Consider the following 13,462-nt stretch of genomic DNA (forward strand, 5'->3'; position numbering starts at 1 on the left):
CCACTGTAACAGTTAAAGGATGGGCAAGGAGGAGGCGGGAACCGGCAGAACAGTCAACGCAACTTTTAATGTAAAACTTAACATAAAACAAACATGGGGGGCCTGGGTAGCTCAGCGAATAAAGATGCTGATTACCACCCCTGGAGTCACGAGCTCGAATCCAGGGCGTGCTGAGTGACTCCAGCCAGGTCTCCTAAGCAACCAAATTGGCCCAGTTGCTAGGGAGGGTAAATTCACTTGGGGTAACCTCCTCGTGGTCGCTACAATGTGTGGTTCTCGCTCTCGGTAGGGCGCTTGGTGAGTTGTGCGTGGATGCCACGGAGAATAGCGTGAAGCCTCTACACGCATTACATCTCCACGGTAACGCGCTCAACAAGCCACGTGATAAGATGCGCGTATTGACGGTCTCAGGCGCGGAGGCAACTGAGATTCGTCCTCCGCCACCCAGATTGAGGCAAGTCACTATGCTACGATGAGGACTTAAAGCGCATTGGGTATTGGGCATTGCAAATTGGGAAGAAAAGGGGAAAAACAAAAAACATAAAACAAGCGCGTCTCTCTCTCTTGAACTGGCATCTCCGGCTGATCGGCTGATCAGCTGATTCAGCACCGGCCATGCCTCCTCCTCGTCACAAACTGTACCCATGCACATCCCTAGTTTCTAACACAGCTGCTGAGAGAGTTACAGAACATTTACCATCTTCTCTTTTCTGATGGTCGTAATTCATCGCTTTTAAGAAATAATAAAAAAAAGGTTTAATGTTGGAGCAAATGGGTAAGCAAAAACTATATAGGTCATGGTCTCCCATTCACCGCTATCAAGGTTTACCCTGCAATCGTTTACTTCCACATTCCAAAACACGGAAGTGTGAGAAAACTCACCATCGAAGTGGACAGTTGTCACACAGACAGCAGATCTCACAGGACAACTGATAAAGGGTAGGCTGAGGGAGACACACACACCCAAGTTTTGAGGTCTAGATAAACTGCCAGGCTTGAGTCCGTAAGGAGATGGGAGGAAGTTGCCTCCACGTGCAAACAGTGCCTGCACCCACTGTTGCCTTTGACATGATTAAGTCTTCTCTGCCAACTCCAAGACAGCATCTTCTATATTGGGGTATAATAATATTTTCATAGGCGCTGACAGCTATGTTTTGATGCCAGGTTATTCCATGGGTACAAAGCACAGGTAAGCTGCAGAGCCTTGCAAAGCTCCAGCCCAGAAATACATGGGCCATTCAAGAGCACAACAATGATTGCCTTTGTTCCATCCATCTGCTCGTCTCCGCTGACACACTTCTTGTTTCCAAGAGTCTCAGTAGGGCTCTCTTATTTTTACTAGTTGTTCAAGATTAACTGAAGTCATTTGATCCACGACTGGTTGAAAAAATGTATCAACTAGTGGCAAAACAAATCGAGTAGCAGACTAGTAAGTGCAAAATTTGAAACACTGCCCCCAGTGGTTAAAGAGGTAAGTGTTGTTGGGCAAATGGGCATGTGTGAGCTCCATTTTCCAGGTGTACTGTTCACAGAGGGGTGCCAAAAGCAAGTTGTGAAGCAAGTTTTTACAGCTGTACAGGCTGTAATACAGTGAAGAGGACTGCATATTTAATAAGCTGTCCCCCAAACTCTAAACCTAACCATCAGTGGAGGTTGCACCACAAAGAAAAACACATTTGAGCCAATGCAAAAATATCATGCCAAATTCCCATGTGATTATGTTTGTCCACACTGCTGGAGATCTTGGGAAGAGGGTGATTACAGAGCCCACTGTCTTCTTGATTAAAGCTGACATTCTCATTTTGTAAACATGCTTTTTTAGTTTATATAAGGACAATTAAAGTAAGAGTTAGTGTGCAGGTCAGGTCATCTTAGTTGGTTCAGGTTCAGATTCATCAAATACTCCAATCAACAACAAAAAAAATACTTGAAATTACACACTTTGGCACAGTGACAAGGACAGGCAAGAATCAGTAACAGATACTTTTTACATAGTACCTTTAAAGGAATATTTCACCCAAAAATTTAAACAGTCATTATTTTCTCACTCTCATGTAATTCCAAAACTTCTTTGTAGATTACAAAAGAGATATTTTTATGAATATCATGGTTCATGGTTCAATACAATAGCAGTGGATATTGTCTCACTTTAAAAAAGTCTTTTGAGAGCTTCTGAGGTTTTGGTGAGAAACAACACAAAATAAGTAATTTGCACTGAAAATCCATTGCGTATTCATGAGCAATATATGAGAAGCTTGTACGCAGAGGCTTGCATGTTCATGTGATAACTTGATATTCACTGAAATATGACATGCATTTCGGGCAGTTTCATACCAAAACCTATCGCATGCCTTCAGAAGACTTGGACTATGACGCATAAGTTGCATGGAATATTTTATGATAATTTTGTGTCAATTTTTTAGCTTAAAATTGAGGCACTATCCACTACCATTGTATTGAAAAGACAGACTGCGATATGTATTAATTTCTCCTTTTGTGTTCTGCATTAGAGAGTAAGTCATACAGGTTTGGAATGACATAAGGGTGAATAATGGAGAGATATTCCTTTGAGAACACCTATTGTGTTTGAATAAACAAAGAAACATTTCAGCAAGATGTAAAGATTCCAAAAGGGTGACAAGTTAACTGTTAGAGGTACACATTGATCTTTGGTCGGAAACAAGCATGCCATATGGGGAAATACCTCCAACTAAGTGATAATTTTGCTTGCCTTGACACGCTACCATTTACCAAACAAGAGAGGCATATCCTAGGTAACAGCAACACAATGGGCCCCTCAACCAGATTGCCAGTAAGAGTAGAGAAAGCAGAGAAAAATGCAAAGGGAGAGAAGAACATCTGCTAATTTACACCTCAGGGCTCAACAAATTCCTCTGAATATCCTTTTGTTCCTCAGGTGGAGTCCACCATATATGTTGTCTAATCAGCAAAGTGTAACAGACAGTGTTTGGAACTTAAATATTAAGGGTATAGTTCACCCAAAAATAAAAATTCTGTCATCATTTACTCACTCTCATGCTGTTCCAAACCTGTATGACTCTCTTTTGTGGAACAAAAAGGAGATGTTAGAGAGACTGTTAGCCTCAGTTTCCATTCACTTTCCTTGCATCTTTTTTTCCATACAATGAAAGTGATTGGTCAATCAAATGTCTTCAGAAGACTTGGACTATGACACGAGTTGCAACATGTCACTGGGAGAGTCAGCATATTGTTTTAGAGAGTTCAAGCATCCTAGGATCGACCACTACTTCGGTGCCCCTCTGCCCAGGTTCCACACAATGTAGAGTTCAGGAAAGCTCGGAACGCAAAGTTCCGAAAAGAGTTCTCTTCTCTGCACTACGACTCACACATGAGTCACGAGTCTCCATTGCGGGAGGCCTTGCTTCAAAGCCCCACCTGATCATTCCAGTACCGCACTACAGTCCACGATCTTAACAGAGGTCCAAAACATCAACGGAACAACCAGAACTTTCTATGACCCAGCCAAAGAACAAAAGCAACACAAAGAAATACAACAAAACGCAAGTACACCTCCAGAATTTTGCTAGAAAGTGCTGGTATTTTATTCAAATACTTTGGGTAACCCGACTGCAAATCAAGGTATACTAAATGAAGTATCGATGGTTCAGAGCATGCCTATAGAGTCCGTAAAGTTCAATTTTCTCTGTACAGATAATTTCCATTCACCTTCTGTTACAGTTAATTTAGTCACCAACCTGTTTGACTGTGTGTGTTAGTTTAGTTTGTATGTTGTAGATTAGAAATAAAGTCTTGTTTGTATTCAAAGAGAACTTGATTGTGGTATACTTTGATAAATATTCTCATCAATTGATTTTTTTTTTTTTTTTTTTTGTTTTTTGGATGTTAACATTTTATTGATTAAAAAAACAGGATTGAAGAAACAGAACATACACACATAGAATCAAATTATATGTCCCTCCCCCTGAACATCCCCCCTCCCCCTCACATTACAAACATCCAGTGGTCCAACACGAAATGAAAGTTTACACACATAAAAAAAATAAAAAAATCAATAAATAAATTTAAACAGACAAGAGGAAACAATTAAGAATATATATATATATATATATATATATCATATATTTAAAACTACAAATCTCCCTCCACTGCCCCTCCCCGAGAGCCTTTTAAAAAAAGCTAAATAGCTGCCCCATTTTTTATTAAATAAATCCATGTTGCCTAGCCTTCTATATGACATTTCTTCAAATGGCGCTAAACTGCCCATCTCTGTCTGCCACTCTTGAAAGGGGGCACTCCAGCTGACTTCCATCTCCTAAGAATGACCTGTCTGCCGATCATAACACTGGCTTGGACCCAATTTGTTATGTATTTATCTCCTATATTAAGGACTGCCCCATCGCCTAAAATACAGAATTAGAGGTAAAATGAAATTTGAGTGTCCAATACGTCACACATAAATCTCTGAACCCTCAACCAAAATTCTTGGATCTTAACACACCACCAAAAAACATGGGTGTGTCCCCATCTTCTGATTGGCTTCGCAAGCAGGTGGGCGTGTCTTTAAGACCAAGCCTATACAATCTAGAGGGGGTTCAATAGAATCGATGTAAAATCTTAAATTGCATCTCTAGATGTAGACTTAATGTTTTTTTAGAATCCTAGCCCACACTCCCTCCTCCAATATCAAGTTTAAATCTTTCTCCCATAATCTCGAGAAGTTGAAGCTCCGTCCCCAGACTCTGAATTAGCAGTGAGTAATACACTGATGCCTCATGACCTTTTCCAAAAGCAGTAATCACCACTCCCAAAGTATCTGCCGCTTTAGGAGGGTGTATGCTACTCCCAAAAATAGTACAGGGCAGGTGGTGCTGCTGAAAATACCTAAAGAATTGAGACCTGGGAATCCCAAAATGCTGAACCATATTTTCAAAGGACCTCAACACCGAGTTTATTAACCTCCCTCACAATCCACTTTGTCCAGCAGAAAGGGGACTTATTAATACATAATTTTGGGTTCAGCCATATGGTCTAAGCAACATTTAAATAAATGTCCGAATTAAACACTGGACAAATTTGTCCTTACCGATTCCAAATGCGAGATAATGGGGTGTAACTTAACTTCATCAGTTAGTTTGATTGAAAGGTTTTGCAATGGCGAAATAGGGGCAAGAACTTCCTGTTCAGTACAAAACCAGAGAGGGGCTCTCTCAGGTGGAAGAGACCAATGAGCCAAATGTCTGAGACCGAATGCATAATAATAAAACAAAATCTTGGGTAGGCCAAGACCACCTTTGTCAATCAGCCTATGTAATTTACTGGAATGTAATCTGTGATGGTTACCATTCCAAATGAAGGACTTCGCTATGTTATCAAATTGCTTGAAATAAGAGAGGGGGAAATCTATATGGAGAGATTGTAGCAGGTAGTTGAATTTTGGGATACAATTCATTTTAATAACATTAACATAAACATAGATAAACGTAATGAAGACCACCTGCCCACGTCATTCGAAAACCTTTTTATTAAAGGATCAAAATTAACTCTAACTAAATCACGCAAATTTGCTGGGAATAAAATACCCAAATACTTAATGTCCTGTCTGGGCCACTAGAAGGCGCCCAGCTGAAAAGCTGATACCGGGCAGTACGTGTCAGAGCCAAAGCTTCTGATATAGACCAATTCAATCTGCATCCTGAGGAAAGGAATTAATAATTCTGTGTAGGCAAGGCATAGATCTAGTATACAATATACAGGTCAAATGTGGGCCATATAGCCAAAAATGTATGGACTCATATCTGCTTTCGTACCATGAATGAATGAATTTGGTAAAATACATAAAACAGCAGCTGCAGAAAGTCATTTGTGTAAACAGACCAAGCAAATGTGATCCCGACATGTATAAAAATAGGCAATTTGACTGAAATAGCAGAGCTATTAATAAACAGCATTCGGCTGAAGTGTGACAAACTGTATAAAAATTGCAGAGCTGTGCGATATGACCCTTTTAGACAACAGAGCAAGATAAAAGGTATTTGTTAACTCAAAAAAAAGAAAAGAACAGGGTGATAAAGTGTCCTTGTAATAAAAGGAGGGGATAAGAGTTTATTAATGAGTGAGCACTTTGAAGATGAGCCAAAGTGTGCCCACTGTCTCACGGGCTTCAACAGGCAGGGGGCACAGACAGCCTCCCTCTGCCAGCACAATGACAGCCATTCAACAAACCCTCTTCGGCTGCCAGTGGGGAAGAGACTGTCAGTTCACAAATCAGACAAGAGGGTTTGGTGATGAAGAGCTGGACGAGACCTGACACATACATTTAACATCTGAGGAGAGGAGGAAATACTTTTCGTCAATCAAGTTTCTGCAGACCAGCCAGCGATTGTCGCTCATTTAGACAATTCAAATAAGTGAAACCCAGGGAGCTTTGGATGATTTACTTTTCATAAAGCAAGCACACAAAGTGACTGGCCACGGACCAATGTTTCTCATGAATCAGGACTTGAACATTTAACCCTTGCCCATCCACCAGCCTGCTGTTGCAGTCCAAAGACTTCAAGTGGATCTCTTTTGGAACCTTTCATGAACAGGGTGCAAAAAAAGCATCTAAAACTCTCTCAAAAAACTGTTTTTTCTTTTTTCCCCCAGCAAATTTGAAGAGAGGTGCTTAACTTTAAGAGAATGTTTATATTCAACCTCAGGATCTAAAACTCAATTTTATGTGAGCTGTTTTATTTTAGATTTCTTTAATGAGGTTTGCCATTTTTGCAACCAAAATTTAGGACATGTGTAAATGCAGTTTAAAACACTGATCTGTGTTTTTTTTTATCAAATTAGTTACATGATATGCTAATTAATTAAATAAAATTTATGGCAATTGATCAAAAATCAATATTTGCTGGAAAAGACCCCCAAATTAAGTAAATAATAATAATACAAAAAAATCCAAATAATTATAATAATAAAAATAATTCTGATAATTTAAAGACATTACATTATTGTGGCGGACATTTTATTGGTTTTATTTCACTTTGTTACAGTTGTTGTGACCGGCCACTGGAAATGAATGGATTAGACTACAAATTACAGAAATATTAAGTGTTCAGGAGCATCCCAATCCTTTAGATGAGCACATATGCAGATGGGTGTTTGCACACACACACACACACACTGTTGGGCCTCATGTATTCAGATAGAAGACAAAGGCAGGCCTAACAGTCGTAGAAGCCTGACCACACACTCCGTCATAAATTATACTGATAAAAACCACGCCAAAATCAAACAAAGGGAGTCCAAAACAGACTACAAATCCCATCAAGCCTTGCTCACTAAAGAATCGAACTCTCAGCTCCTACTGGATGAGGCACACGACAGAACGCCCCTCAACCATGACGTCATCAGGAGTAGAAATACCTCTGAGATGCTTCCGGGATTTGCTTCCAGCAACTTTGCTCGCAGTGCGTAGACGCAGCTCATCGCTGCTCTCAGGTGTAGCCTCGTGGCACAAGGAAGTAATTATTATTATTATATAATAATATTTATTAATTATTTCTGATAGTAACACTGATCTAAACAACCAGTAAAGCCCTACAACACACACACATCGTGTGTTGAGTGCCCTCTTGTGCATCGTCTTTCCATGTACACTCTTTAAGGAATTTCAAGATCTACTTATCATATTATGTTGTGTTTGGGCTCGTTTGAATCAGGATAGTCTGCTTTAAGTTACGGTATGTCATTCTTTATGTTATATGTATGTTTCGGGAAGTAAAAAGGAAAAACTTGACAAAAAGACACTTCTGTTTATTATAATTTATGTGTGTCAGTACGAATTTCATACACTTATACTCACTGCAGTTTGGCCTCTGAGTGAAACAAACGATATATAACACATGGTTATCTTATCTTTATGTTTTTACCAACTCTGAATGTAATAACAAATTTGCAAATGATGAGAACAAAACAGTTTTAATTTGTCAGCATTATTAAAAAAGCATTCTTTAATAATTGTTAGGATCAGCTATTTGCATTGCAAAGTCCAGATTCTAGGCTTTAAAATGATACCTATTTTGCTCAGATCAAGCAAGTGGTTATTAATTTATTAAGTTATTATTATTTTATTTTTTTTCGGCAGTGAAGTGCCTCCCACTGGCCCGGTTTAAGCTCAGTTCAATGAATCATTCTATCAATAAAAAATATTCTTTTTTATGTATATTTTTAATATATTATTAATATGTAAAAAAAAAGGAGTAGAAAAAGAGTCATAATTACAAAAACATAAACATCTAATGCAATATCTTGTGATAATATATGCAATATGAGAGATTTATAAACAATCTTAGTGGGCTGGTCATTTTTGACCGGGAATACAAAATGTGTTAGCACAAAACAAACAGCACAAGAGTTAAATATAGTTTAAAACTTTAAAAAAACACATCTCGAGACTGCACTCTGCTCCGTAAAGTTGTGCTTACTGCCCCCTGGTGACTGAGCAAAAACATGGAGGTGACACTTCAAGCCTGAATTGCTCCATGAATAGGAAAATTAAGGTGGTTAATTGTGTTCATTTGTTTAAAGTATTGTTTTTTTTTGTTGTTGTTTTTTGCACTAAATTAATGCATTGAATTGACAGCCTTAAAAAATCTACACCAGAATTGTTAAATGTTTGATTATTTTTCTTATGATAACTTTGGGAACAGGGTTAAATGGTTGAGCTTGATGAATACAGTCAACACTACAATTCGTTTAAAAATTGGAATCAGATTATTTGTCTTCCCGACATATCATAGAAAGTAGCCAAATTATGTAAATCCTTGGGTGTCAGAATTTTAAGGAACGTTCTTTTTCGTTAAAATTAAAATTAATACTTTTTTTGATGATAAAATACTTTCTTTTATAGCAGCATATTATACAAAGACAACTATAAGTAAGCCAATCGTAGGTTGATTTAATTGAAAACTGTAAACACTCTTGGTGCTTTAAAAATATTGATGTTTGTTTGATCATCCTGACTACTAGACACATCAACATTAGTTTTGTTTCAATCCAAGTTACGAATTTAATTAATGTGAAAAATCTGACTTTTTCAAAAACTATTTGCAAATGAAGCAGCATTTCCAACCCATGTGTTTATGAGAACAAAATCTTTACTTTTGGGGAAATTGACCCAAAATAGTAATGAACATTGAAGCTGAAGCCATGTTGGCTCTTTCATTAAATGATAGTTCCAAAAAGCAACTATCAGCACCTATTAATCGGTAAATCCTATTCATCGGTCTACCTCTAATGGAAACCCAGCTATTGACTCAAACAATGCTGTGAGTTTGGGGCACGTTGATCTATCTGTTTGATAGATCAATGACAGATGGGGCAGTATTCAGGAAAGCTGTCTGAAAACAATGTTTATTTTTGCAATACTGTTTGGTGGTGCAAGTGGTGCTGAAATTACTTCAACTTCAACATTAAAAATAGTCCAATAAAATTAAAATTACTTCAGCAAATTATGTCAAAATTTTGATTTGAACTGGATACAGTCCAGTAGGTTAAGACCCCATCTCAAACCCCTCACCTCCAATAAGTGCCTCTAATGCACTAAAAAACAAGTAATGGGACACGAAAGTGTACTCTATTCAGGGAAAGTGCTTTTGATCCATTTTTCCAAAACAGACGCAGAGTAGCTCCTCACGTTTTGCAAGAGTGGAAATACCATTCTTGGAATCTCCCTCAGTACTGCTTTTAGGATTTTCATGGACGGTTCAGAGTTTTATAATCAAGCAGTATAATGGCAGTGTAGCATGGAGAGGGCAAACGTCTTCAAGGTCTTGAAACAGATTGCTAAAGCAGTCTATGGATATATCACATTTCAAGGAGGATAGTTAAGAATATTAGTTTTCCAGGTTTCCCTTTCACTCAAATACCCAGTCTACCTACATTTTTAGAAAAGAGACTGAATAATTGAATCACTGAAAGTTTCATAATAAATATTGATGACAATGTTGAAAACTTAATGGATCCAGTGATGGTGGCGGCCAAACATACGTAGAGTAAGTGGTAAAAATTGCAACTAAAACAACACTGGGGGTGGAAATCTTTAGGCACCTCTCGATCCAATGTTGATTCAGGTAGGCACAATTACAAAGTGAATATAAATGCATCTAATTTTGTCAGAAAATACATAGTAAAAGCAAATCTTTGGAGAGTTAAGATAAGTTGGCTAACTCTCAAATTCTGGGTCCGCATTAAAGCTGTATTTTAAATATTTTTGCTCTGACCCACCAACAGACATAAAATAAGTGGATTGAAAAACCTAGTATTAGAGGCAGCTCTGCACTTTTTGTTCTGTGTAAATGAAATATTGCATCAGAGCGAACTTAAACTTCATAATTCATATTTTGTGGATGCCTACATGAATGACCAACTTTCTAGCAAACTGAAATTCTTGTGTAAACACATTTATTCCCTTTAAATATAGCTTGAGTTCATGATGCAGACCGCTGGTAGTTGTTTTCTATAAAATGTTGTAAAATAAAGCTTGTTCAGCCTATTTGTCCTCGGCTGTAATATCTGTGATTGTTTGTTTGCAATGGGTAAGTACAGCTTTCATGGTATACAGTCATGGGAAAAAGAAAGTACACCCTCCTTGAATTCTAAGGTTTTACATATTAGGACATAATAAAAATCATCTGGTTCTTAGCAGGTCTTAAAATGAGGGTAAATACAACCTCAGATGAACAACAACACATGACATATTACACCGTGTCATGATTTATTTAACCAAAATAAAGCCAAAACGGAGAATCCATGTGTGAAAAACTAAGTACACCCTTACTGCTTCCATAGGAATTAAGAGGCTAAGTAGTAGCCAGGTGCTGCTAATCAAATGCCCTTGATTAATTGATCATCAGCAAGTGTGACCACCTCTATAAAAGTCGAAGTTTTAGCAGTTTCCTGGTCTGGGGGATTCAGGTGTGGGTAAATACAATGCCAAGGAGGAAAGACATCAACAATGATCTTAGAGAAGCAATTGTTGCTGCCCATCAATCTGGGAAGGGTTATAAGGCCATTTCCAAACAATTTAAAGTCCATCATTCTACAGAGAGAAAGATTATTCACAAGTGGAAAACATTCAAGACAGTTGCCAATCTTCCCAGGAGTGGACATCCCAGCAAATTCACCCCAAGGTCAGACCGTGCAATGCTCAGAGAAATTGCAAAATACCCAAGAGTTACATCTCAGACTCTACAGGCCTCAGTTAGCTTGTTAAATGTTAAAGTTCATGACAGTACAATTAGAAAAAGACTGAACAAGTATGGTTTGTTTGGAAGGGTTGCCAGGAGAAAGCCTCTTCTCTCTAAAAAGAACATGGCAGCACGGCATAGGTTTGCAAAGTTGCATCTGAACGAACCACAAGACTTCTGGAACAATGTCCTTTGGACAGACGAGACCAAAGTTTGGCGAAAACCAAACACAGCATATCAGCACAAACACCTCATACCAACTGTCAAGCACGGTGGTGGAGGGGTCATGATTTGGGCTTGTTTTTCAGCTACAGGACCTGGGCACCTTGTAGTCGACCATGAACTCTTCTGTATACCAAAGTATTCTAGAGTCAAATGTGAGGCCATCTGTCTGACAGCTAAAGCTTGGCCGAAATTGGGTCATGCAACAGGACAATGATCCCAAGCACACCAGCAAATCTACAACAGAATGGCTGAAAAAGAAAAGAATAAAGGTGTTGCAATGGCCCAGTGAAAGTCCAGACCTCAGCCCGATTGAAATGTTGTGGTGGGACCTTAAGAGAGCTATGCATAAACAAATGTCCGCAAACCTCAATGAACTGAAGCAACGTTGTAAAGAAGAGTGGGCCAAAATTCCTCCAAAATGATGTGAGAGACTGATAAAGTCATACAGAAAACGATTACTTGAAGTTATTGCTGCTAAAGGTCATTCTACAAGCTATTGAATCATAAGGTGTACTTAGTTTTTCACACATGGCTTCTCCATTTTGGTTTTTTTTTGTTTGTTAAATAAATCATGACACAGTGTAATATGTCATGTGTTGTTGTTCATCTGAAGTTGTATTTACCTAATTTTAAGACCTGCTAAGGACCAGATGATTTTTTATTATGTCCTGATACGTAAAACCATAGAATTCAAGGAGGGTGTACTTTCTTTTTCCCATGACTGTATATGCCACAGCAGATGTGCTCTCCATGCTGTTTTTTGCAGTGTTGCATATCGCAAGGCACTTATCTGTAATGGTTTGTTCTGCATATGCTTTTCAATAACCAGAATTATTGATATTAAATTTTAATTTCCAATTAGAATTTTTTTTTTTTTTGTGGATTGATCCAGAATCTAATATAAGTGATTTATCTAAATATATTTTTCTCCCAGCACTTATATACTGTGCCCTCCACGATCAAAATGAAGCAAAATGCCACTTGTTTGCTTGTAAATTAACAAATTTGACTACAACTAAAGCTCCAAACCACAAGAATGTGTGTACAACCCCAAGTATTTGATTAGTGTTTTCTCCACTCCTAAAATTATTTCATTAGATTAAAACTGACAATGCTGCTTAAACTGAACATTTTACTAATAATTTGGGTGAACAGATTTGTTATTTTGCCACAGAACAATATAGTTTACTAATAGACATTGATATACACTGGCAGCCAAAAGTTTGGAATAATGTACAGATTTTGCTCTTATGGAAAGAAACTGGCGCTTTTATTCACCAAAGTGGCATTCAACTGATCACAATGTATAGTCAGGACATTAATAATGTGAAAAATTACTATTACAATTTGAAAAAAAATTCAGAACTTCTTAAACTACTTCAAAGAGTTCTCATCAAAAAATCCTCCACATGCAGGAATGATAGCTTTGCAGATCCTTGTCAGTTTGTCCAGATACTCAGGTGACATTTCACCCCACCGCTTCCTGTAGCACTTGTCATAGATGTGGCTGTCTTGTCGGGCACTTCTCACGACACCTTACAGTCTAGCTAATCCCACAAAAGCTCAATGGGTTTAAGATCCATAACACTCTTTTCCAATTATCTGTTGTCCAATGTCTGTGTTTCTTTGCCCACTCTAACCATTTCTTTTTGTTTTTCTGTTTCAAAAGTGGCTTTTTCTTTGCAATTCTTCCCATAAGGCCTGTACCCCTGAGTCTTCTCTTTACTGTTGTACATGAAACTGGTGTTGAGCGGGTAGAATTCAATAAAGCTGTCAGCTGAGGACATGTGAGGGGTCTATTTCTCAAACTAGAGACTCTGATGTACTTATCCTCTTGTTTAGTTGTACATCTGGCCTTCCACATCTCTTTCTGTCCTTGTTAGAGCCAGTTGTCCTTTTGTCTTTGAAGACTGTAGTGTACACCTTTGTTTGAAATCTTCAGTTTTTTGGCAATTTCAAGCATTGCATAGCCTTCATTCCTCAAAACAATTACTGACTGA

At 38.1% G+C, this 13,462-nt stretch overlaps 1 pseudogene; it reads right to left on the reverse strand.

The window, feature by feature from the left end:
• Positions 1–13,462, reverse strand: part of LOC127432658 (spliceosome-associated protein CWC27 homolog) — a 76,061-nt pseudogene that overhangs the window by 37,441 nt on the left and 25,158 nt on the right.

The sequence above is a fragment of the Myxocyprinus asiaticus genome, chromosome 42 (assembly GCF_019703515.2).
Source record: "Myxocyprinus asiaticus isolate MX2 ecotype Aquarium Trade chromosome 42, UBuf_Myxa_2, whole genome shotgun sequence".
Lineage (NCBI taxonomy): Eukaryota > Metazoa > Chordata > Actinopteri > Cypriniformes > Catostomidae > Myxocyprinus > Myxocyprinus asiaticus.